General features: G+C 38.1%; 1 pseudogene; it reads right to left on the bottom strand.

The window, feature by feature from the left end:
* Positions 1-21,715, bottom strand: part of LOC100359133 (DAZ-associated protein 2 pseudogene) — a 148,442-nt pseudogene that overhangs the window by 27,756 nt on the left and 98,971 nt on the right.

Below are 21,715 nucleotides of genomic sequence, written 5' to 3'. Positions count from 1 at the left end.
GATTAAGTGGACTATCTGTTTTTGATGGAGCCTTATAGGCTTGAGATGGGCGTGGCCTGAGAGCTCCGTTTGGTGTGCCAAAGGTGACACTTCCAGGTTAGGCATGGTAGATCTCTCTCTCTCTCTTTCTTTCTTTTTTTGATTCAAAAGGGAAGTAATTCCGCACAGCTGAATGAAGTTGGAGGTAGTTAGCAGGCAAATGATATACCCACAGGAGCCAGAGATCAGAAGTTCTTTCCCAAGGACCACACAGGGAATCTGTTCTGCCCTCAGGGTGGGCTCAGATACTCCTGCAGTCTCCCACTGGGTTGCCAAAGTTACGGAATTGTAGCGTCTCTGGAGAGTACTCACGTGAATTCCATGAGTTCTCTCCCCCACCGTCTCTTTTTTCACAGTCTCAGTTCAGTAGCAACACAAATTTACTAGGTCCTAATCTCCTGTTAATTCGCCCCGCCCAGAGTCAGGTTTTTCTGCTAGGCTCAGGGCTGGTGCAGACTTGAGGTCGCTCTGCTTATGACGTATGTCCAAGATGGTGCCTGCTCTTTGTCTTGCTCGCTCTTGAGAGGTGAGCAGAGAGAGAGAAACCCGTGTCCGTACCAGTCACCTTTTTTTTTTCTCTCTCTCTCTCTCTTCCAGTTAGCCTGGTGACCTTTCCCCCCCGGGGGTCGTTCCCTCTAGTCTCCTCTCTCCGCTTGCCTGCCGGTGTCTCGGGCTATTGAGGTTGGGTCACCTTGCGTTCCAGCGCTGGTGTGTTGAGTCTGCCGCTGGTGTCCCAAACTGTGGGCTCCCACGCTCTCCATGCAGGTCCACTGTGAATCACGAGTTCCGGAAGAGTTTCTTCTGCTGTTTCCTCCCCTACTCTTCCTTGAATCTGCAGTATCTCCACTTTTATTAAACTGTCTCTCCCCGGACTATCAGTGTGCTCCCTTCCTATTCTGCCATCTTGCCTCCTCCCCCAGAATATAAAATTATTATATGTTGTAAAGTACTATGATAGTGATAATGATAAAAGGACTATCATATTATAATAATGACATTGCTATGCTGATTCAACAAGAAGTCCATTTTTTCTGATCTCATTTGACCGCTAAAGGTTTGGTCTTCTGTGAAACTCCCCTGAGCTGCCAATGCCATTACTGCAGTCATAGAGAAGAAAAGCAAATAAATGAGATAGGGAATAGGAAACAAAAAGAGAAAAAGGGATACAAAGGATCGATGTGATACATTTTCAGCAGTGAAACATGGTGTGACAGATTAGGGTCAGGTTGTTCTCCCATTTCAGGACTGTTAACTTTCCTCATTCGGAAGACTCTATCTATATCATGCATTCTTAATGCATTCAAACTTGTTTAAATAGTATGTTCCCAATGAGGCATAAGTTGAAAACAGAATCATGATAGAATGCAGATTATTTTAATATGGCTTGCTAGTCTCACCACTTAGGTTTGAGTCTGATCATGAGTGTTACGTAAATAAAAAGCTCTATCTCTTAGCTCTGTCCTATGAGTTTGTCTAGCACCGTTTCCTCCCAGCAATTACTTTGGGTTATATTCATCTAACAAGTTAATGTTTCCTTGGAGAGGTTCCTACAATTTTGGTCTGTGCATTTGTAGGTGTTTCATCTAAAACCAGATGAAACTGTGAGTCCCAGAACTTTAAACACTTTACTTGGATCCTGGAGCAACAAAGGTGCCTAAAGTACTGTGGACTTTAGCTGCTGAAATACTTCCTCTTATCAAATTTATGACAAACTATTTAATTATTTTGTCCATCATTGCTTCAGGAAAACTTTGTAAGATCAATCATAAAGTTGGCATGTTGAACTGGAAATATACTTTTGATTTTTAACTTGTTTTAAATATAGGAAAATGACTTCAATTCTATAAATTATGGCATTTTAATTTCTTAAAATTCTTTTCTAGTATGTAAAGGAAAAGCATATATTTTAAATGTACCATATTTAGAAAGCATACTCACATTTAGTTCTTTAATCTTTCTTCCAGATATCTGGTATCCATATCCTATTTTTCCTTCATTTCGTATCAGGAAGTAAATCCTAAGGTCAGATTGTTTCTCACAAGAAGGGAATCTTGAGTGAGACAAAAGAAACCAAATTACATTGTTCTCTGGTTTTATTTTTTAAACAAATATGTGCTTAAAGGTAAAGGCATCCACTTGTGACTTTCTTAGTGATCTAACTTTTAATAATGTCCTTATCAATTGAAAGAGATGAAATTTTGGTGGTAACTTCCAGAAAGCTCTTGGGAGAGTAAAAATAGATCATGCCCTTCTCTTCAACAAAATTGATATATTATTATAGGACCATGTTACTGTTTGTGAAAATTAACTCTAAAGAATATTATTCAGCTATATAATTAAGTAGGGCATTTAATTTATTGCTGTGAATATATATGCATATATATTCTATAAAAATTTATTTCCATTTTTCCATACATTGTAATGGCAAGAAATAGTCTACTGTTCTATGTAGTTTTGGTAATAAAATTTCACTGGAACAGTGGAATCTGTACCATGCTGAAAACTGAAGAATGTATCATCAAGGAGAAGATCAACAAATTACTTCAGAAACGTCTCAATTCAGTCAAATAATACAACATTCTTGCAGAAAGAGATAAGATAGTTTACTTCCCTTTAAAAAAAAAAACCTACCAAATATTAACTGTTATTCTTTGGCATTTCTACTTAAGAAAGAAGTAATCTTTTAAAAATTATCTGATTTCACATTATTTGGAAATACCATAAGAAAATGTTTTTCAGCCTCATTAATTATTTTTACAGTTCATAATTTTAGTGTATAGATGCCAATGACCTTCTCTGCTCCTTGCTTCTGTATTGACTCAAGATTTATTCAAGGTTCAATCAGAATTGTTTTTTTTTTTTGTATTAACTAAACATAGCAGGAATCTAGTAAATCACTTAGCTCAGCACCTACTTACCATGTATTACTTTTAAACAAACACACATTATTTTTCCTTAAAGAAGAAAAGTCAAGAAAGATCAAATCAAAGAAGAAATGGCTTTATATATAAAAGAGAAGGCTACCAGAAGTGCTGGCTGTTTGCAGGACAATGATGTGGGTAAAAGAATGATAGCATACTAATTTCAGGGCTTTGTTTCCAAGCTGGACAATGTCTATTATTCTTGGTAGCCATAAGGCTGTTAGTCACTCAACATTCATTATAGTATTCCCTCTTCTTCCTCCTCCTTTCAACAACCAAGAAAACAGTAAGACCAATGGCAAAAGATGGATTTAAATAATCTAAGATGAAGTCGAGCATCAAGAAAAGGTAAAACAATGGAGTGAATTCTGTAAGACCTGATACATACAGAACTAAAAACCAGAGGAAGACTCTTAAGCTGCCTGTTAGCTTCCTATGCATTCTGGTATGATTCCTGACCAGCTCAGAATACGAAAACAAGGCTCCATTTAATGCTTTGGGTGGCCTGATGCAGAGTGCCATTGTTGTTGTTCACCAGGAAAACAGATGCAAGTATTGGATTCAGGGTGGTATTGGAGAGTAGATTTACATTCATGTTGTACATGTGATGATCATCTATTATTATGCTTCATGGCTGACTTACAGGTAAAGTTAGTGCCATTTTGTGAGGCCCAACACTGATGGAAAATGAGTCCTACTCTTGGCCTTCAATTTGAAATTTGAGAATTTATGAGAAATTCTATTATATAGTTGAAGAAGTATGCAGTTATCCTACCCAGAAATCTTAAATAGTACGTAGCATTTGAAATTATAACAATAATTATATTTATAATATAAATTCATCTATGTTTTACACTCCCTTATGATATACAGAGATAAGTGTTCTTTGTGAATTTTCAGTTAACTGTTATAAAATTATGTTTAAAAGCATTATTATTCTGATACAAAAGATGTTGTATAGAAAAGCAGTAATTGTTTTGCCTCTGGTTATGGAGACCAGTAACTTATTTGGTTTTTGGCTATGAATACTGTTCTGACTCCATGATTCTAACTACCTGCCTGAGATCTCTAAGGCAGGTACTTGTCATTCTATGATTCATTGTTTGGTAATCTTCTGATTAATGTGTTGATTTGCATGTTACTCAAATATTAGCAGAAAATTTCATTTTCATTCGTCAGTCTTTTGCCCTAAGGAATCTTTCCTACTTAGTGTTTTGTGCTCTTAATGGAATTGGATCCTCAGCTACCTTAAAGTATAGTGTGTCTTCATCCTTTAGGTGTGGAAGCAATTGCCGAGTGCCCTCTAGGAATTAGAGTGTCTTATGAACTGCTGGCAGAGAGTAATGACAGCTAAGGATATCAGCACAACAAAGCAAAACAAAATGAGTCCAATCTCTTCTCCACTCCTTCATGGCTTTTAAATCGTCATAAAAGGAAATAGGAATTTCTCCCCTGTATATCTATAAGTAAAAATTTAAAATATCCCTTAATGATGGACAGGGACTGTGTTACATTGCCGTTTCTTTCTGGAGGTTCACTACTTGCCTGATTTAATTTTCTATAGGAATCAATTTTTGAACTATTTGCTGGGAGAAGTATCACTAACAGTTACTGGGAAAATTGGTTTTCAGTTTACTTGGGATCAAGAGCATTAGAATTCCATAGCTGAAAATTGTGGGTCAGGGACTGCTTAATTCTTTTTGTGTTCAGTTTTCTGTTATATTTATCTACAATTTGTCTTTATTTTTTTGATTTCCAAATGGTTACTCTTCAGTGGAAAGTAGTTTTCAGGCTCCACATTTGGTAGAACTCTCATACTGATGTTCTAATGCTGGGTCAACAGGATTCTTATGCTTATAGCAATGAATCATGCTGCTCTTATTTATTAGAAATGGCTCTGTTCATCAATTTATAACAAACTATCAACTACGAAGAGTCTGAAACTTTATGTGACCTGCTTTATTTAGAGATACTAAATCTGGAAATATGTTGCTGTTTTCTTTTCATTGGAAGTTACAGATTTTTTGTGTTTGAAAAAAATAGCAATGATCTCATTCCTGGCTTTTTTAGAGATCATGAAGCTCAGAGAGATTGAGTCTCTTCAAAGCCAGATAACCAGCAAATAGAGGAGCCAGACATGAGGCTTAGCATGGACTATTCAAGCGTTGCTTTCTGGACTGCATTGTCTAGAGGGTGATTTCCATGCATGCATAAAGGCGAATTGTTCTCCCTTTCCTCTGGACATCTTTGAAGAAGGAATTATGTCTTATTGCACACTCAGTGCCCAAATATATGCTACCACATAATAATTGATTACTTAATATTTATTGAATGAATGATTAAATGCTGGATTTAGGATTATTCTATCTTGACACCATTGAACAATACTATTTAAAATGCATGGGCTTTAGTTTGGCAGGTTTTTTTTAATGTAATATGCACCTGCTCTGTGATTTAGCAGTTCCTCCCTTAGGTATTTTTCAAAGAAAACTGAAAAATTCTAGAAAAAAGACTTGTCTGTGAGTATTCATCATAGCTTTAGTCATAATAGCTCCAACTAGAAAACAACCCAAATGTTTACCCAGATGTTTGGATAAGCAAATCGTACAGCTACATAGCCTATCTTGATTAAGATAGTTGCTTTATGATTATATACATTTGTTAAAACATATTGAAATCTGCATTGAAAAAGTTGGCCCATTTTATTTTATCCACAATATTTCTCTTTAAGTTTAATATATATTTTTGACAAGTGTGAAATTACGGAGAGTAATTGATATCTATTAATATCTTAATCTGTATTTAGGTGTGTGAAATCTGTTAAACTATTGAAGAAAAAAATCTTGAAAATATTGTTTATAATAAGATTAGTTATACCTGATAAGCACAAGCGATACATATAAATGAGCCCTCAGTATAATGTTTATTTAACATATTACTCATTAAATCATATGCATGGCAATCCTTCTAGTGTGTTCTTGCTTTGATGATTTGCTTGCTGCAGAACGCAGGTGAAGCTAGTGGCTGTTTCCTTATCTAGGAGATGATTATCTGAAAACTTCAAAGATTTCTACTCTTCTTTTTTTTTCTCTTTGTAAAGCCATTATCTATGTCACGTCTTGTGTCCTTAAATTTCTCTTCATAGTGAATACATCCTTTTTCACTTGGGTAATGTTAATCCTTTGGGTTTGGAAGGCAAGGAGCAAGCTAATAATATATTTTCTTTTTCCTTTTCTATACTGTGTGAGAGATTGCCAGGTACTAAAAGCAATATTCAAAATGCATTCATGGGTTGTATTTAACAGAGCATCTACACTAGGAACTTGGATGAGAACCTAAGAGCCATTTAAAGGAGAAGTAAGTGAATGATAAAATCCTCATTAGATAGCTTATGAGAAGACATACCATTTTTATTTACTGAGAATTTTAAAGGTTAACCACATCTAGTCTGTTTTGGTAAAAATATAAGGCTATATCACTTGTAAATATAGCTAACCATTTAAAAATAAAATCCTTTCTAATTTCCTGTCTCTATCTTCCTGTCTTCTGCATAATGACCATTAAAACTTGATCACTTGTTGTGTGCAGTGACAGTTTGCCTTAGTTCTAAATAAGTAAGTAAAAGACAGACCTACCCATCTTGGATTTAAATCTAGTATTTCCTAAAGACTACAACATTGCCGTGAAGCATGTTGTTTGTTCTGAAAGGGCAATGCAGTGTTAATATGTGGATTATATTCTTATTTATAAATTAAGAAATAGCAGTGGAAGCAGCAAGCTATGAATTATTCTGGAACTCAGCAGGTTGGCAGGGGCCTGATAGTAGATTCAGAACATTATCTGTAATATATAGAGCAGATTAAGCAATTTTCCTCAGTAATACCTGGCTTCACCTCCTGTGTGCAAATGGGTTTGTTGTTGAAGCAAGGCCAGTTGGAATTGTAAAGCCAGCAGAGCTCCTTTTTCACTACTTCAATTCCCTGCACTTCTCAGTGCTTGTGACATGCCTTGCACCAGGAGAGACTGCAGGATACAACACTGAGTAAGACATGATTTCTTCCCTCGTGGCCTCTGAAAAATTCATGACCTGTTTTGGAAAAAATACATATACAGCGATGAACATGATAAATAAGATTCTAACATGAACCAAGTTAAGGCATAAAGTAGGAAATAGTTCATTTAAAGAAGACTTCACAGAGCTTTGAAAAGTTGAGAAGGTGCCATGCAGTCAGGTCAGTCCATAATCATTCAACAAATAATGCTGAATTTATACTCTGTGATCTCTGATTGGTACTAGGCTTGCAAAGAGAAGCAGCAAAGTGAAATAAGCCAGGCTCCAAAATAAATGTACTCCACTGTATTATCTCATTTAAAGGTATAATCTTAAAAAAAAAACATGTTAAGGGGTGGAAGTAACACATGTTACTGTTGTGGTGCAGTAATCTAAGCTGCTGCTAGGAAATTCTACATCCCATGTCAGAAAGCTTGTTCCAGTCCCAGCTACTCTGCTTCCGATCCAGATTCCTGGTAATATTCCAGGGAGGCAGTGGATGATGGCCCAAGTGCTTAGGGAACTGCCACCCATGTGGGAAACTCAGATGGATTTATACATTCCTGGCTTCTGCTGGGCATTTGGAGAGTATACTAAGAGATGGAAGATCTCACTGGAGAATATAAAAGTGTTACTGTGGTAGATTGTGGGGGAGTAAGGAAAGGAGATATTATTTTATTTTATTTTATTTTTGACAGGCAGAGTGGACAGTGAGAGAGAGAGGCAGAGAGAAAGGTCTTCCTTTGCCATTGGTTCACCCTCCAATGGCCACTGCGGTCGGCGCGCTGCGGCCAGCTTACCACACTGATTCGAAGCCAGGAGCCAGGTGCTTCTCCTGGTCTCCCATGGGGTGCAGGACCCAGGCACTTGGGCCATCCTCCACTGCACTCCCTGGCCACAGCAGAGAGCTGGCCTGGAAGAGGGGCAACTGGGACAGAATCCAGCATGCCGACCAGGACTAGAACCCGGTGTGCCAGCGCCGCAAGGTGGAGGATTAGCCTAGTGAGCCACGGTGCCGGCCGGAAAGGAGATATCTAAATCAAGGGATCAAGGGATACAAAGCTGTGGTCATATAGAGTAAGTCTGTAAATCTAATGTGTGCTATGAGGACTAGAGTTAATAATAATATATTGGTCTTGTGATTTTTGATAAAATAGTGAACCTTAGGTGGTCTTGCCACACATATGGAAATGGGAACTGTACAAGAGAACTTCAAAAAGTTCATAGAAAACTCACATTATCTTTTTTTAAGATTTATTTATTTATTTGAGAGGCAGAATTACAGAGGAAGAGAGAGAGAGGTCTTCCATTCACTACTTGACTCACTAAATGGCTGCAAAGGCTGGGCCTAGGAAAATCTGAAGCCAAGAGCCAGGAATTTCTTTTGGGTCTCCCACAAGGATACAGGGGCCCAAGCACTTGGGCCATTTTCCACTATTTTCCCAGGCCTTTAGGAGGGAGCTGGATCAGAAGTGGAGCAGCTGGGACCAAACGGGTGCCCATATGGGATGCCAATGCTGCAGGTGGAGGCTGTACCTACTATGCCACAGCTTTGACCCCAGAAAACTCATGTTATCTTTTAAGTCCATTTTCCATTGAACCTTTGAAGGTTCTTTACAGAGTCAAAGATGTATTATTTGTATATAATAATTATTCACTAAATAAATAGTCAAATCATCATATTGAACTTCTTAAATATATGCAATGAAATATATTTGTCAAAGAAAAAGTTTAATATTGTCCCTTCCTCAAAGGATTTACAATCACACGATAAGCTGCACAATTTCATACTGTGGCATGAGAAATATACGAAAAGTACAGGGTGGAATGAGTATGTGAAGGAACTGAGTATTAGGGACAGGGATGGTTGTGGAGAGCAGATCAAGGAAGATTTTCTTTTTTTTTAAGATTTATTTCCTTATTTGAAAGGCAGAGTTATAGAGAAACAGGCACACGGAGAGAGATCTTCCATCTGCTGGTTCACTCCCCAAATGGCTCCAATGGCCAGAGCTGGGGCAGGCTGAAGCCAAGAGCTAGGAGCTTTTTTTGAATTTCCCTGGTGGGTTGTAGGGGTCCAACCAGTTGGGCCATCTTTCACTGATATTCAAGGCCACGACAGAGAACTGGATCAGATGTGGTGAAGCCAGGTTTCAAACTGGTGCCCACATGTGATGCCAGCACTGCAGGCGGCAGCCTTACCCACCATGCCACAGTGCCAGCCCCATCAATCTCTTTTTATAGCTGAATAATATCCCATTGTGTGTGTATATATATATATATATATATATATATATCCTACATTTTCTTTACCTATTCATCTGATGATGGATACCTTGGTTGATTCTAAATTTTGGCTATTATGAACAGAACTGCTGTAAATATAGTGGTGCAGATATCTTTTTGATACAACTTGTTCATAACTTTTGGGTATATACCCAGTAGTGGGATTGCTAGATCATATGGCAAGTCTATTTCTAGTTTTTTAAGAAATCTTCACACTGTTATCCACAATGGCTGCACTAACTTACATTCCCATCAATGGTGTATAAGTGTTTCTCTGCACATCTTGTGTAATTGTCCCTTCTTTAAGGAGTAAGTTTAATGAAAAAGAATTTGTAGTTTAAATGAAGTGCAGAGTATCATTTGACTTGTTGCTTTGGGGCTTTGGTTCTAAGTGTGCTCAGGAGTGTAATCTCTGAGTGACTTGTTTTATCTTAAAGTCAGCTGTGTCTATAGGTGACACAGTGGTCTAACCTGCAGCAGTTTTTAAAGATGGAAAGGTGGCTTTCAGATGAATAAGAATTTCCGAGTGTATGTCTTTGGTCCACAGAGTTTGGTGTCAGTCTCACTGGCAAATTTAATAGCCAGGACTGTGTTCTTGATGTTGGAAAAGACAAAAAATGGCTGTCCCCTTGTCCTACTTGCAAGTCTGAGTGATGTCACGGCTTGTGGCATCAAAATCTGTTGCTCATGACTGTGTGATGTGGATGGACCCTTCCTCAGGTCCTTTTAGGAGAGTCCAACTGGTGCTGTGGTTTGTAACACCAACAGCCGTTGTCCTAGGACTAGTGCATGTGGATTGAACCCTTATCCAATCCTATTGAGTGACTACAATGTATACGGGAGATTTTGTTCTGGAGGGTATGAGTCCAGAATGATGGAATGCAAGTAGGTTCCTCACTAGGTCCACCAGGTAGATTCCTGTGTCACTAAGAAATTTAGAATTGATTGTTACAGTCCTGGTGTTGCAGGGTATATTGAGATCTTTATCCAGATCTCCCAGGGTGGGAGCAGATTTTCTTTGTGGGATGGTTCTAGTGTTAGCACCCAGATGCTAAGGTGAATCCCTCTGGCTCACAAAGATGGCATGCGTGTAGCTCTGGGCTAATGCTCAAAAATGCCCACAGTTGCAGGCTGCAGGTTATCTATCCTTTGCTCAAATACACGGCCCTGACTGTTTCTGACGCTGGTAGGAGCAGAACAGAGGCATGCTGTATGACTTTTGCTGCTGAGTACGGCACACTGCAGATGTGGGGGAGGGGAAGGAAGCAATGTGGCTTCCCTGCTCCAGGCCCGGCAGGTGCTGAGACCCAGCCAGCTCTCCAGCCTGAAGTAAAATTCAATGGGTGACTGTGGAATTCCCTTTAAGGTAAAACTGCAAGTACTGGGATATGTGACAATTTCTTCCTGCCTTGATGTTCAAAGATGGCGGCTCACAGCCAGCAGCTGGCTGTGCCATGCAGCTGGCTACAGAGGTTTCTCTGTCTTCTCTCCTCTTGTTCCATAGAATCTTTTGTTTTTTCACTTCTCCGAAAATTTCCAGCAGTCAGATCCCTGGAAAGTTGTCCTTCCTTTGTTCCTTTTGCATCCTGGAGCAGCTAAAATTATTGTGGCTACACCCAGTTCAGCCATCTTGTATCTCTTCTGAGACTTACTTTTTTCTGACACTTCAATACCCTTATCAGTTAAAGGAAGAAAATATTCCATATAATTTTAAGATTAATATAAACAATTATTAAGATAAAGCAATAATTTTATTTTATAAAATAATAAATAATAATTGTGAGGAATTTTTAACCATAAATATGAACTATACTTGATATTCTTATTTGAAAGCTGAATAGGATTGAATAGTTTGTGTTGGGTATAGTGTTTCATGTGATAATGATGTCTTCCTTGCTTCCAAATCTTCTAAATGGGTCTTGCAGTCTCATTTGTATACAATGCCTTTGCCCATTACTGCAACTTGTGTTATGCTAAGTAAGTAGGTGATTATCACAGAAGTCCTAATCAGGTTACTTTTTTCGGAAACTCTTAAGAATGTGAAAAAATTTCCTGGTAAACTGAAAGAGATCTTCTTCTTTCTCAATTTTCTGCAGTATTGTGCTGACCTTGTATAAAAATCCATGAAAATAATAGCTCACATTATAGGACACATTTCCTAATATAAAGACAATCTTACAAGCATTATTGTACCTCATCCTCCTCATGACTCATGCCAGTTTATAAATGTTTAAATAGTGACTCCGTTTTGTTATATTATTTACTTGAAATCACACAAAAAGTGACAAAAGAAGAGAAACAACATTTTCTTGTTTCAGGTTTTCTCTGCTTTTTCAAACATTTTCCTGGCTTTTTTTAAAACAACATTTCATTTATTATTTTTGAGATAACATATTTTTAATTTACATTAAAGAATGTGTTCAACAAATATAAAATAAAAAGACCATAAGTTCATCAGGAACATATGCAAGGGCTATAAACAGCCATCAAATGAAATGTTCAATTTCACTCATATACAGCAAAATGTAAAAGTTACATTTATTGAAAAATGTTTTACTGTTTGAACTCATGAGAAATCTGCAATCCTCTTTATTTCTCTGTATCTAATGTGTTTTCTTACTATTTTAATTTATTTAAAAAATTTGAGATAATATTCTTTAAGCAGAAAAAAACACTTTTCCTTAAGAGTATGTACAAGGGCTATAGACAATAATAAAATCTCAAAATGTCATTTTCACCCATATATATTACTTTTTTGTATTCTTTTTATGACAAATTATATTTTTAATTTACATTATAGTCAAAGGCTTACTGTTCTACTAGACAAAGAGTTTAACAAGTAAAAATTAAAATTGCCACAGTAAGCAGGAGTATAGGCATGGACAATAAATAGTAATCAAATGAAAAAATGGTGGCCAGTGTCGCGGCTCACTAGGCTAATCCTCCGCCTTGCGGCGCCGGCACACTGGGTTCTAGTCCCGGTCGGGGCGCTGGGTTCTGTCCCGGTTACCCCTCTTCAGGCCAGCTCTCTGCTGTGGCCAGGGAGTGCAGTGGAGGATGGCCCAAGTGCCTGGGTCCTGCACCCCATGGGAGACCAGGATAAGTACCTGGCTCCTGCCTTCAGATCAGCGCGGTGAACCGGCTGCAGCGTGCTGGACGCAGTGGCCACTGGAGGGTGAACCAGTGGCAAAGGAAGACCTTTCTCTCTGTCTCTCTCTCTCACTGTCCACTCTGCCTGTCAAAAAATAAAAATAAAAAATAAAAATAAAAAAAATGAAAAAATGGTAATTCCATTCATATAGAGTAAATTTTAAAATAATCACAGGTCTTTGAAACTATAGTGGTATATCATTTTTAATTTGCTTGACAGAGGTATGAAACAAAGCTTGGCGAAACTATGCAACAATACTCTTTCCAGTATTCCTTTCTTTTTTTCTGTTTTTTGATTTTTTTTTTTAAATTTAAGCTCCCACATATACAGGAAAACATACGTTGTGTGTGTGTGTGTGTGTGTGAACACTCAACGTGGTGTCCTTCAGCTGCAACCATTTTGATGTGAATGATAGAATTCCATTTTTTGTTGTTGAATAGTATTCCATTATATAGTCACATTTTCTTTATCCATTCTTATGATGGGCATCTTTGTTGATTCCATATTTTGGCTACTGTGAACAGTGCTGCTATAAGCATGGAATAGGAATATCTTTGATACATATCTTTATGGTATATACTCAACAGTGGGATTGCTGGATCGTATTTATAGTTTTAAAATAAATCTGCATACCATTTCTCATGTCTGTACTAATTTGCATTCCCACCAACAGTATATATAAATTGCCCTTTTTCTACATCCTTGTCTGTATTTTTTACTCTTATTTTTTACTCTTATTATTTTTGAATAATAACCTTTCTGACTGGGATGGGGTGATATCTGATTGTGGTTTTGATTTGCATTTCCCTGGTGGCTAGTAATCTTGAGCATCTTTTGAAAACTGTCTATTGAGGTTCTTTGCCCATTTCTTCACTGGATTGTTTGGAAATTGTCTTACTGTTCCAAGATAGTAGAACTTTTCTGTTTTATTTTATTTTATTTTAAAGATTTATTTATTTGAAAGTCAGAGTTACACAGAGAGAGGAGAGGCAGAGAGAGAGAGAGAGAGAGAAAGAGAGAGGAGAGACCTTCCATCCGATGGTTACCTCCCCAATTGGCCACAAGGCCCGGAGCTGCGCTGATCCAAAGCCAGGAGCCAGGAGCTTCCTCCAGGTTTCCCATGCAGATATAGGGACCCAAGGGCTTGCGCCATCTTCTACTGCTTTCCCAGGCCACAGCAGAGAACTGAGTTGGAAATGGAGTAGCTGGGTCTTGAACCGGCGTCCATATGGGATGCTGGCGCATCAGGCCAGGGCATTAACCCTCTGTGCCACAACACTGGCCCCTCAGTTGCTTTTTTTCATTGCTGCTTTATTGAGTTGCTGATATGTTCTAAATGTTAATCATTTTGTCAAAATAGTAGCTTTCATTGAATCTGGAGATTGTGTTATGTAATAGAGACAGTTTAGGGATATCAGTTCTTCTAAGCTACATGCAAGGACTATCTTTCCATTTGTTTGTGACCTTGGTGATTTCTTTCATCATTAATGTGTTATATTGTCACCATAGAGACATTTCACTTTTTTAATTAATTAAATGTATTTTTAAATAAATACGTGTCTATTTTGAATGGGATTTCTTTTTTATTTCTCTTTCATCAAATTAATCATTAATGTTTTCTTATATAACTGAGTAGACTGGAGTGATAGCCAACAGCAATCACTTATGAATTAATGGGATGGATGTATCTAATTTGGTGACTGGAAAGATACATTCAGTTGTCATATATAGATTCAGAATCCAGTTTAAAAATCTTCGTTATCTCCAGGCACGTCTTTGCCAAATATATTAAGTAATAGAGAACTTACTATTTCATTCTCATTAACTCTATCTGCAAGAAAAAAGCGCATTAGACAGAACATTTTCACATCACTTGTCAGATTATGCTGACATAGAACCCTTGTGTTCTGCAAGCAGACCAGAGTGTTATACTTCCATGAAACAATTATGACAGCTTTTTTTTAAAATTCTCAAAAAAGGTTAGCTTTCTGTGGGGAGCAACTCGGACTATACTGTTACTGGAATTAAGACTTATTCTATGCATCTGCTCTCCCACTGTGGGGAGCAACTCGGACTATATTGTTACTGGAATTAAGACTTATTCTATGCATCTGCTCTCCCACAATATGGCGCTGGGAGAGGAGAAAACAGCTTCTACGCAGCTGCCTCCAGTTCAACCAATAAACTGTAGGACCTACTCCTGATTGGAGGAGAGCAGCGTACTCGGCGTGTGGGCAGCCGAGTTAGGACTGGCGGAGGAGGACTATAAAGGAGGAGAGAGACGGCATGTACCAGGAACATCTAAGGGGAACATCTGAGGGAACACCTGTGCAGCCCCCGAGACGAGCCGGCCGGCGGTGTGCCGTTCCCCTGCGGAAGTGGGGAATGCGGCCAGGGGGAACTGCCCTTCCACGGAGGTGGAAGGGATAGTAGCCAACCCGGGAAGAACCAGCAGCAAACCCGGGGAGGGCCGAGCAGACGAAAGAACAGCCCAGGGTCCTGTGTTGCTCCTCCACGAAGAGGGGGAGCGACATAATGGTGCCGTGACTCGGATATGAAGCCTAGGCAGGGTTTAGTGTCGTTCCTCCACGAAGAGGGGGAGCGGCAGCTTTCTTATTTATAAATGTTTACTTATATAAGTCTCTAGTTTGCTGAATTTTGGTTTGCTTCAATATTTTCTGTAAACTTTGGACTCCAGCTACAACTTATCTGCCAATAAATGCTATACTAATGAAAGCAAATTAAAAAAAAAAAAAAAAAAAACAGACAAGGAGGCCGGTGCTGTGGCGCAGCAGGTTAATGCTCTGGCCTGAAAAGCTGGCATCCCATACAGGTGCAAGTTCTAGCCCCCGCTGTGCTACTCCTCTTACAATCCAGCTGCCTGCTGTGGCCTGGGATAGCAGTGGAAGATGGCTCAAGTCCTTGGGCCCCTGCACCCACATGGGAGACCCAGAAAAAGCTCCTCTCCCCTGGCTTCGGATCGGCACAGCTCCGGCCCTTGTGGCCAATTGGGGAGTGAACCATAGGATGGAAGACCTCTCTCCCTCTGCCTCTCCTCTCTCTGTGTGTAATTCTGACTTTCAAATAAATAAATAAATAAATCTTTTTAAAAATAAAATGAAATAGTAATATGAACAATTTACAAGTAATTGATTAGTTCTTAAACTGCTTTTTTTTTCCCTTTGATGGACAAGATTGCTAATAGTTGTGATTTTGTATTGCATATTAATAACAGAGTTCCTTTTGGGAAAATTTCTCTCTGCTCATTTTAAAATACTTTATCATCTCATTGTGTCTTTCAAAGTATATGATGAACCATGAAAAATAACATTATTTCAGGAACTCACCAGTTGCAGTTTTGCACTGTTGTATTTATGTACCAAGTAGATTAACCCTATAATATAGGCAAATATGCTTAGATCATTAATGCTTCTGTAACTCATTTTGAATACCTTAGAAAATAATATAAATTGCTTCTATTAGTTATAGCTGCTGGGTAACAGATTGCCCTTAAATTTTGCTGCATAAAACAAAAGCCGTTTTTTTATGAAGGAAGTTCAAGGGATTCAGGGTCAAATGAAGGAGAAATATATAATCATGAGGTATTAGTAGTCCATGTGTGCCTTATTGGCCTATGGTTTAACAGGTTTACATAGGGGGATGTCTCCTCACAGCAGGAGTCTGTCCAGAGACATGGCAGCTCCCAAGGAAAGAGGACATTGGAGGTATGGCTTTTGTGTCTAGTGTGTCTGGGTGATGTTCAACAGAAGGATGGACGGTCTCTAGGGCAGAAAGCTCTGAGGAACAATAGCAACTTGGGATCTCAGAAGCACAAAGTTGATTTTATCAATGACTGGCAGATATTTGATATTGATTCTAGGAATATGCAAAGCAAGAAGACTCTAGATGGCTAAAAATATGCCTGTTTGGGCTGTTATTAAAATAATTCTGTGCATAAAATTTGAGTTTGTCACCAGTGGGCTTTTGAGTTCACTTGTAGTGAAGATCAAAACACAGACCAATACACAGAACTCATCTTTTGGGCTCATTTATACAACTGTGGCGTTTCTTCTGGGATAACTGAGGCTCACTTGGTTCTAGATAATAAGATGGTCTATGTAGAATTCTGTATCTGGAGCCTCAGAGCTTGCATCAGCTGATGTTCTGGTTTTTCCCTACAAGCTGTCTCTTGGGACTGAAATGTATGAGAAGGCTTCTTTACTCACACATCTTGTACTCCGACTTGGATGGTTTAAATAACTGGAGCATAGCCCAGCATTTCTCTTTCTCCTGTAGCTATCCTGGTTTCCTTAGTGCATGGTGGCTTAAAGGAAGTAGGACTTGTATAAGGTAGCTGGCTTTCCTTCAAAGACATATGGATGTTCACTGAAGGTTTCTCATGACCTGACCTTGGTAATAACACAGATGCGTACACTGCCTCAGATCATAAACAAGTTGTAGTATCAGTCCATATGTAAGTAGACTAGGTTATGTAAGGGAGTGAAAAATGAAGACTCATGGTTCAGGGCTGGGTGCATATCTGAGGACTATTACCACAAAAGTAAATTTCTTCTCATTATTATTAAGACATTCCTTTAAATTTAATGCCAGTTACTTGCTTGATAACTTACACTTTTCCTTTTGAATTAGTTAATTTATATGTGATTTTCTAATTCTAATCATGTACATGGGAAAACATTCATTTATTATTTTCTACTAAGACTCAATGTTTAACATGAGCTTGATTGAAATTTCAGTTTGATATGAATTTGTATCAGGTACATCAGTTTCAGCAGCATATGTGTATAGTTAAGAAAAATAGCTGAATATGTTAATAGTGAGGTACTTTATTTAAGTTTTTTTTTTTTTAATTTGAAAGGCAGAGTTACACACAGAGTGAGGGAGAGACAGAGAGAGACAGGAAAAGAGAGAGAGAGAGAGAGAGATCTTCCATCGGTTGGTTCATTCCCAAATGGCTGCAATGGCCAAAGCTGAGCCAATCCAAAACCAGGAGCCAGCAGTCTCTTCCAGGTCTCCCATGGGGTACAGTGGCTCAAGGACTTGGGCAATCCTCCGCTGCCTTCCCAGGTACATTAACATGGAACTGGATCTGAAATGCAGCAGCAGGGAAACGAAACCCATACGTAATGCTGGCTCTGCAGGGAGTGGCTTGACCTGCTAAGCCAGAGTGCTGCTCTGGCCTCAGAATCAGCCCTTAAGGCAATTGGATCCAGCTGAAAAGCCCGTGAGAGTATTTCAGGCATGGAAAAGCAAGACACCTAGCAAAAAAAATATATATATATATGACCTAAATGAAAGATCTCTGTGAGTGAGATCCCAGCAGAAAGAACAGGCCATCAAAGAAGGAGGTACCTTTCTCTGAAGGGAGGAGAGAACTTCCACTTTGACTATGACCTTGTCTAAATAAGATCGGAGTTGGCGAACTCAAAGGGCTTCCATAGCCTTGGCTACTCCATGACAAGAGCCTCAGGTGATTACTGACGCCATAAATAAGAGTGTTGATTGTTAAATCAACAACAGGAATCACTGTGCACTTACTCCCCATGTAGGATCTCTGTCCTTAATGTGTTGTACTATGTGAATTACTGGTATAACTAGTACTCAAATAGTACTTTATACTTTGTGTTTCTGTGTGGGTACAAACTGTTGAAATACTTACTTAGTATATACTAAATTGATCTTCCGTGTATAAAGATAACTGAAAATGAATCTTGATGTGAAAGGGATGGGAAAGGGAGTGGGAGATGGGATGGTTGCAGGAGGGAGGTTCTGGGGGGGAAAAGCCTCTATAATCCAAAAGTTCTACTTTGGAAATTTATATTTATTAAATAAAAATTTTAAAAAAGCCAAAATGATGGCCCCAAGTTCTGTTTTCTCAACTTTCACTCCTTTATTATGTAATGATTATGATTACTTTAAAAGAAGAAAGACTTAATGTCCTGCACTAATAACCAAAATATCCCGAGAGTATTCTTGTTTGGATTGGAAATTCTGTTGCTAGCTAAGGACAATAAAATGGGATTGGACCAATCTATTCCTTAGAATACATACTACCCGAGGGGCCAGCGCTGTGGTGCAGCAGGTTAACGCCCTGGCCTGAAGCTCCAGCATCCCATATGGGCGCCGTTTCGAGACCAGGCTGCTCTACTTCCATTCCAGCTCTCTGCTATGGCCTGGGAAAGCAGTAGAAGATGGCCCAAGGCCTTGGGCCCCTGCACTCACATGGGAGACCTCGAAGAAGCTCCTGGCTCCTGGCTCCTGGCTTCAGATTGGCGTAGCTCTGGCCGTTGTGGCCACCTGAGGAGTGAACCATAGGATGGAAGACCTCTCTCTCTGCCTCTCCTCTCTCTGTGTAACTCTGACATTCAAATAAATAAATAAATCTTTAAAAAAAAAAGTAAGTCCAAGTAGTTTTAAAAAGTAAAATGATAATTTTTATGACTGTAAATTATGTTTAAATAAATTCTAACCTGCTTCTAGATATTTATGCAATCATTATTGATGCAAATACAGTTTTGTAAAACTTTGTTTTCTATCTTTGTCAGGCCAATGGTTAAGAAATATATACTGCTAAATTTTTAATTATCTATGATTATTTTAAAATATACTGTACATTGGTGAAATGTACTTTTGTTCTTTTTATTGTTGCTTATGGCCCTTGCCTTTATTCCTGCTGAAATGTGATCTTTTTTACTTTTTTGCTCGCTAATCTCTTTATGTAGTAGACATAAGGGCTTTGACTATCATATAAATTAAACACATTTTATCTCAAAAATAATAAAGATGCATAGATATTTATCAATTAATTCATCATACATTTTGTTTGTGATGTAGTTGCCAGTTTCTAAACTAAAAAGTAGCAATCAAAATAAAACGGAGTGGGCCGGTGCTGTGGCATACCAGGGAAAGCCACTGCCTGCAGTTCTGGCATTCCATAAGCTTCAAGACCCGGCTGCTCCACTTATGATCCAGCCCTTTATAGCCCAAGTCCTTCAGCTCCTGCACCCACAGGTGAGACCCAGAAGAAGCTCCTGGCTTTGGATCAGCCCAGCTCTGGTCGTTGCAGGGAGTGAATCAGTGGATGGAAGATCTCCGTCTCTGTCTCTCTGTAACACTGCCTTTCACATAAATAAATGAATCTTCAAAATAAAATAAAATAGGGTATGCAATAAATATTTTCAGACATATACAAAGATACGTAGTAACAAAGAATGTAGTTAAGAAATAACTTTCCCTTGCATGATGCTAAATATCAGTTTCTTCTTGACTAATACTTCCTATTTTAGGCAGGATGAATAATAAATTTGTATAAGAAGTAGAAGTTAGTAGTAACTCTCAGAATCATGGGGAAACCCAAGACCCTGAGCCCTTCGTGTTTAGTTGCTTAGAGATGTGCCAGTGACATAAGGATTTGAAAATATCAACTTATGTGAATATATATATATATATATATATACACACATATATAAAAAGCACCATTTGACCTAGCACCTGAAGGCTGGCTACGGTTAGTATGTGTGAGTGTACTCTCAAAAAACAAAAGTACTAAAAGAAATTAAATTATATGACAAGACGTTGTGTGGGAGAAGAAAATGGGTGAAAGGTCTAGATTTGAATATACACTCTTTCATTTATTGACATTTATAAGGGAACTTCAAAAAGTTCATGGAAAATGGACTTAAACCATAAATTTATTTGGTGTAAAAGTTTTTGAAATCCATGCACGATTCTTTCAAAATAGGCACTTTCTGCAAACTTTATGCAGATTCCTCATATCTTAGATATGCAATTAAACTCTTCCAAGTTTCAGCTTCTCTAACAGGATCAACAATACCTTAAGGGTTGTGATAAGGAATCATTTGAAAGAAAAGGCACAATTTTTTTTACAAACTGAAACACTGATCAAAATTTTTCATACTGAACTCAATTTAAATTTTTATTCACCATATAGAACAGTAGCGATATTTATAGAAGAAACTGCTAAGAAATGGAGTTTGCATTAATATGTTAACACAGAAGTATCAGTGTAACTGCCTATTTTCTTGTGTTACTGAGGAGTTTATAAGACTAGTTTCTTTTAGGAGAATACCATTTCAATATTGATGGAAATGCCTTTATTTCTATATGTATATAGCTGTTATCTTAATATAGTTATTATTGCACTGGGTTATTTGCATTGGTTCAGGTTGCCTAGAATTTCCATTATGTAAATTTAGTTCCTACACAAAATACTTTGTTTGGCAATTTCTTTTTCAATTTAAAAGTTTGCCTCATTTTAATATCCCTTCCCAAGCTTCAGGTTTTTTTCTTCTATTAACTTTACTCATTTGCAGTTTGTTCCTTAAACAGCAGCTGGGATTAGAGTGACATGAGTTACTCATGTTCTTTTGATCCAGACAAGCGATCTGTCACCTAATTTCTCTGGAGATTTAGCAAAGTTATTAAAGTTCATGTTATGAAGTAACAGCTAATATGTCTCTGCAAAAAGACAATCAAGTAAATTAATAATGAGCTTGAAATCTGGACATTTCTCCTACTGTTGAAGGGCAAAAGGCAAAGAAAAATATTGGTAAATTTTTTTTTTTTCTTTCCAAAGAGATGCATTGCTTTCTGAAGTAGTTTCCTATGAAGCTCCAATTTTTAATTTTGTCATTGAATATGGAGTAGTAAAATGATATGTGTTCACTTCTAGAATAAGGAAGGGAAACAGAAATCACAGAGTTTTCAGGCAATCCAATGTCATTCAGACTTATTTTGAACTCAAGAACACTGTCATCCATTGAAATCTTGTCTTGAACAGATGGAAGTAGATGTACTCTATCAGTAATTCTTGTGGTTTTTGTTGTTGTTTGTTGTTGTTGTTGTTGCTGTTTTGTTTTTAAATCAGCCAAGTATCCCCTTAAAATACAGGATGAAATTTTGGGTAAGGCCCATGATTCTGCTTATCTAATCAGTTCCTAGTTGTTGCTGCTGCCTCAGGTCCATGGGCCACATTTGAACAGCTAGACTTGAGTGGATTAGTTAAACTTGGTTGAACATTGGAAGCATCAAGGAACTTAAAAATGATGTCTGGTTCCTCCCTAGCTCTGGTTCAATTAGTATGGATGCCTGGGGCTTAGGGTTATTAAAGCAACCTGGGATTCTTTTAATATGAAGCCAAAATTGAAAACCAGCACTTTAGGAAGTGTTTATGTAGGAACAGATCTCATAGATTCTATTAATCTTTGTTGGTATCTATCTCCTATAGTA

Source organism: Oryctolagus cuniculus, chromosome 9 (genome assembly GCF_051225735.1).
Source record: "Oryctolagus cuniculus isolate XC-2025 breed Fujian yellow rabbit chromosome 9, ASM5122573v1, whole genome shotgun sequence".
In the NCBI taxonomy this organism is placed as follows: domain Eukaryota; kingdom Metazoa; phylum Chordata; class Mammalia; order Lagomorpha; family Leporidae; genus Oryctolagus; species Oryctolagus cuniculus.
This window is presented reverse-complemented; position numbering and strand designations above follow the sequence as displayed.